Below are 6,000 nucleotides of genomic sequence, written 5' to 3'. Positions count from 1 at the left end.
GTGTACGTACGTGTGTGTGAGTGTGCGTACGTACGTGTGTGAGTGTGTGTGAGTGAGTGTGTGTGAGTGTACGTACGTGTGTGAGTGTTTGTGAGTGTACGTACGTGTGTGTGTGTGTGTGTTTGTGAGTGTGTGTTTGTGTGTACGTACGTGTGTGAGTGTGTGTGTGTGTGTGAGTGTATGTACATGTGTGAGTGTGTGTGAGTGTATGTACGTGTGTGTGTGTGTGTTTGTGAGTGTACGTACGTGTGTGTGTTTGTGAGTGTACGTTCGTGTGTGAGTGTACGTACGTGTGTGTGTGTGTGTGTGTGTGTGTGTGTTTGTGAGTGTGTGTTTGTGAGTGTACGTACGTGTGTGTGAGTGTGCGTATGTACGTGTGTGAGTGTGCGTACGTACGTGTGTGAGTGTGTGTGAGTGAGTGTGTGTGAGTGTACGTACGTGTGTGTGAGTGTGCGTACGTACGTGTGTGAGTGTGCGTACGTACGTGTGTGAGTGTGTGTGAGTGAGTGTGTGTGAGTGTACGTACGTGTGTGAGTGTTTGTGAGTGTACGTACGTGTGTGTGAGTGAGTGTGTGTGAGTGTACGTACGTGTGTGTGAGTGTGCGTACGTACGTGTGTGAGTGTGCGTACGTACGTGTGTGAGTGTGTGTGAGTGAGTGTGTGTGAGTGTACGTACGTGTGTGAGTGTGTGTGAGTGTACGTACGTGTGTGAGTGTTTGTGAGTGTACGTACGTGTGTGTGAGTGTACGTACGTGTGTGTGTGTGTGTGTGTGTGTGTGTGTGTGTGAGTGTACGTACGTACGTGTGTGTGTGTGTGTGTGTGTGTGTGTGTGTGTGAGAGAGTACGCGCGTGTGTGTGTACGTACGCGTCCGTCTGTGTGTGTGTACAGGCCCGTCGCGACAAGGCAGGCAAACCAAGCAATTGCTTGGGGCCCCGAGCTGGCCTGGGGCCCCAAGACAACGACTGGTTAAGAATAAAATGCAACGACAAACTTGCAAACTGTGTGAGCGCCCCTTTGATAGTCAATGCAGTAAAGTGCAATGACACTGTTATCGGGATCCCCCTCAAGGGGGCCCCTCTCAGTAGTCGCTGACAGCAGCCAGCCAACCACGGTTCGTTGGATCATTTTTCCTGCCGACCAAAATTTCGTTATTTCAAATGTAGGCGCGTTGCGCGTGGCAATTAAGCGCGCTCATAATATAGAGACGCCGGCACGACCACAACATTGCCCAACATCAAATGGCAAACGTAATGTAAGCGGAACGAAACTGAGCTACTCGTTATTGTGTGGTTGACGGACCGTTGTTTATCAGTTTGGACCAGTGCAGCGCGAGCCGATCGTGATCATGTGACACTGTTACTACACAGCGCTAATAAGAGATCCAGTAAAGAAAGCATTTGAATTTGCCACAGATGTAATAACATCGCTGCGAGATCTAGTGAGAAACATTCACATAGTTTGGCAGGAATAGTCGGCTATAATGCCTTCAAGTAACATTACGTCGGTTTTATTTTGACATTATGAATACAATGCAAATGTTAATCTTAACTAAAATAAACATTTGTTTATAACTACTACAATATTACATTAATTTTTTTCCAAGGAGCTGTTTTGTTTTATATGCTCCTAAGAAGAGCCAATTATAGCTCCAGAATTGCTCAAAGTAAAAAGAAATCATATTTTATGATAAAAAAAAGAAAGAAAAATAAATAAATCAAGGAAATTGGCATTTCTTTCTTTTTGCTGTATCGAAAACATACCAAACCGTAACACATGTGTATCGTATTGAACCGAACCGTGAATTTTGTTACACCCCTAGTGGTAAGTGATAAATTACACTGGATAAAATAGCTCCACTTGTCTTGTACAAATGGTGTAATTTTGCAGCAGGTAGGCTAGAATTTTTTTTTTTTATGTTAGCTAACTTACCTGCCTGACGGCAAATGCTGCTTGTAACAAACAGTTAGTGCAACTTTTTTCCGAACGGACGGAATATGGTTACATATTATAATATGTTTTTTATTGGGGGGGGCCTCCATGTCCATTTTGCTTGGGGCCCCCAAATTCCTTCAAACGGCCCTGTGTGTGTATGTACGTATTAGGGATGTCCCGATACCACTTTTTCACTTCCGATACAATACCGATGCCGCAGCTTTGGCTATTTGCCGATACCGATATCAATCCGATATTTTATTTTATTCTTGAACTAATACTACTAATAATAAAATATATGGAAGCACTTTGCTCAATTAGCCACATAAAAACATCTCACTCAAATGGAGAACAAACACTTCTCCAGTATATCCACAACAACAGCTGATAATGAAAGACTGCCACCCTTTATTCAAAAGACCTTGAGATATGTTTGGTAACCTGAATGAATTTAAAATTAATTTGCTATATTTCAGATCAATATATTTGTTTCCTTAAAATTTTAATTAACTTTAACTTTATTCTCATCTGAATTATAAATAATTTATTTCTGTATAAAATAATACTACTTTTAAAAACACATTTGATTTTCTTTTTTATTCAATGTAGAATGTGTAACTTCAAAATAAACAGATTAGTGCTCTGTTTTAGGACAAGAAATGAAAACCAATGCAATATGATGAATGTCCAAAAGATTAGATCATTTTTGCTTTTAAACATCATGTGTGTGTGTGTGTGTGTGTGTGTGTGTGTGTGTGTGTGTGTGTGTGTGTGTGTGTGTGTGTGTGTGTGTGTGATTTTGGTTGGGTGACAGTTACAGTTTGACAAGAGTTTACAGTTTGACAAAAGCACAATGTTGAGTTTTACACAAATATAAGTAGGCTAAACACTTTTTGCAGTTTGAATTAGGGATGGGACGATACACTTAAACTCACGATACGATGCACCTCGATATGCCAGGGTCACGATACGATACGTCACGATACGATATCAAAAAAGAACAAAAAAGAAAAAAAAAGGTAGTGCAGACTAACTTTTTTTTTTTATACATGCCATGGGATTAATCAATGCATGCTGATGAATGATGTATAATAATAATAATTAATCTGCATACCCTAGTTTTGCACAGATGTAACAAGACTGACAGTGACACAATAAGACCTCATGTTAGCATCTTTTTATTTATGTATGTTCTTTAATGTTTGATTATCATTTTACTGTCTTCACATAGGGATGGGATTTGATAAGATTTTATCAATAATAATGCCAACGATTCTGATTATCGATCCAATTCTTTAACGATTCTCTTATCGATTCTTGATAGCACTGTGTGGAAAAATGTTTAAAATGCTTTTTAAAAAAAGTGGTTTTATTTATTTTAAAGTTTAAGCTTGAGTTAGCAAACTGTACTTTTTATATAATGTATGTAATAAATAGAACCTTATTGTAAAGTGTCACTGATTAGTTATACACCGATTCAGACGTCTCCTGAGTTCACTGTTGGAAAGATCAGTTGTTTTAACGATTCATTAAAATGAATCGGTTCAAAGGAGTCATTATTAGTTCGCGAATTGGACGTGTCGTGCGCGTTGTGTGATTATCCCAGCAGTTAGGACATGGACATCCAAGATTTGTGTCAAGTTGTCAACATAGAAAACATTTCATCACAGTATAGTTTTATTTCGTTTAATTAAAGTGTTGTTTTATGTCAGCTGAATGTCCGGAACGCTTTTCAGAGAAGATAAGGAAACTTATTTAGCACAATTCACACCCAGCAGTATAATTCAGGGAAAAAAAATATCCGAATGCTCCACACGAAACTTTGGTCTTCCGACCTTTTACCACCGTGTCGATTTATTTTGATTAATATGTGCGAGGGAGAGAGAGCAACACAGCGCCTAGTTTGGAGACGGTGAAGTCGTTTACACAGAGAGTGCGCGCGCGCGACCGGCTCTCTCTCTCTCTCTGGTCGTTCTTTTAGTTAAAACATGCGCCCTGTCACAAACGCAGCCGTTCATCTACATTACTCACCGATCAAATAAGACTTTGGCGGGACAAAAATTCACTTTGGCGGGCGCTAAAACAAGTTCATTGCAGGAAAATTCATGCGTGAGTTTCCATTAGACTCGCACGGTATGTGTGTGTGCTTCAAGATTATGACGCAAGTGCTAAGATTCCGATTGGCCCAGAGAAATGTAAATTATAAGAATTATCCAATAATGTTTCGCAATTCTAGCCTGCATGGCAGTTTACTGTGAGAAACAAACCGCTGTCTTGACGTGACGACGTACCGCACCGTTCCCCGGATATAATTTTTTTTTTTCATTTAGTTTTACCCTGCTTGATCAGCAGATGGTGCTGCCAGCCTGCCACCAACTGTATGTCTGCCCCATGTACATACACACACATATAATACACTAAATTATTTATATACTACGCAAATCATGCAGCAGTGCCATCTATCTTTATTTCGCGATCCATTTTTTTCGACCTCGATGCGTTTCGTCACGTTTTGTATCGCGATATTTTGTCAAACGATATTTCGTCCCATCCCTAGTTTGAATGATGTCCTGTACTAACATGACGGAGTATGTTTTTATGTTTCCACTGTTCGATCGCGCCCGTGCCTCTCTCTCTGACACACACACACACATTCCAGCATTGCAATCTTGACATCGCAGCCTGTTAATTTTGCTGCATTCAAACCAAACGCGAATAGAGCGTAAAATTCGCGTCTGTCGCGTCTAGTTCGATGCTTGAACAGTTTGAATCCATTCGCGCGTCCAAAGCGAATAGGACACGCCACGCACATATAATGATAAAGCAAGCGTTTGAAGCGATATAGATGCGCGTTCAGAGCAAAGGCGGGGCTTGAGATTGGGTGTCCCCAGAGCCATAGAGAGAAAGAGTTGCGACACTCCCATAGACCTCCGTTGTAAATAATGGCGGCGCTTTTAACCGCCTACTTCCGGGATATGAAGATCGGAATAGTTCCAAACACTGTCATTTGGGCGTTGGACACCATTCACTTATGGCGCGTTTCCACTGAGCAGTACAGTACGGTACGGTACAGTACGGTACGGTTCGGGTCTGTTAACCATGATCTGGCTAGCGTTTCCACTGCCAACAGTACCCTTACTTGATGGGCGTGGTGTTTCGATCGACGTCATTTTCGCGCGAAGAAGAACATAGTAAACTACAATGGATGACATATACAGCAGATCTTGTTCTTGCTCCTCGACATGTTTGTCACAAGAAGACAAGCGCCGACATTAGGCTTTTCTCAATATTAAGTACGCAAAGTTTGTACTTGCCATGTGCGACTCCTACATGCAAATGGTACAGCGCGTTCTTAAAAGGTCACTCAGCTCGCTCTGCTACTCCGGTTATCTCTGTTACTCTGTATGTACATTTTAAGCAACAATAAAGCGAAATATGTTATAAAACACTACTCTGCCTCTTTTCGTTTTCATTTAAATAAATTAAACATTATAGGGACACAAATGTGGTTCATGCACAACGCATATTGATTATTCACTGCACGTTATACGTTATTCTATTTAACGTTATAACAAAACGAAATTTAAAACACAACCCTAACGTTACCTCTTTTCGTTTAAATAATAAAACAAATTACACATATTACAGGCAATATATGCATTTGTACAAATGTTGCAATAAACATCAGTGATAATCTTGTAATAAGAAAATGACAAGAAACCATATTTCTTTTTGTAAAATTTCAGTTTTATCAATAATAGCCAATATAAAAGTTTAAGTAAAAGGTACAAGAAGCTATACAATAAGAAATAAAGCAAACAATTCAGTCAAATGTCCAAATGCTACGCTCTAATCTAACATTACAACAGTAAAGTTAAATACAAATAGCCTATAATATGAAACTAAACTTAGCCCTCGGCCAAAACGATTGACAGGGAACGAATTATATATTCACGAGACCAAAGATCGCCCGTTAGGTCTACACAAGACGAATTATATCTCATGTTTAACCACTACCGTCGGAGTCATCGGCGAACGTCAGAAGAACTTAGCCGAGGAAAGGCTC

Source organism: Leuciscus leuciscus (genome assembly GCF_965113295.1).
Source record: "Leuciscus leuciscus genome assembly, chromosome: 8".
In the NCBI taxonomy this organism is placed as follows: Eukaryota; Metazoa; Chordata; class Actinopteri; order Cypriniformes; family Leuciscidae; genus Leuciscus; species Leuciscus leuciscus.
Note: the sequence above shows the minus strand (reverse complement) of the source record.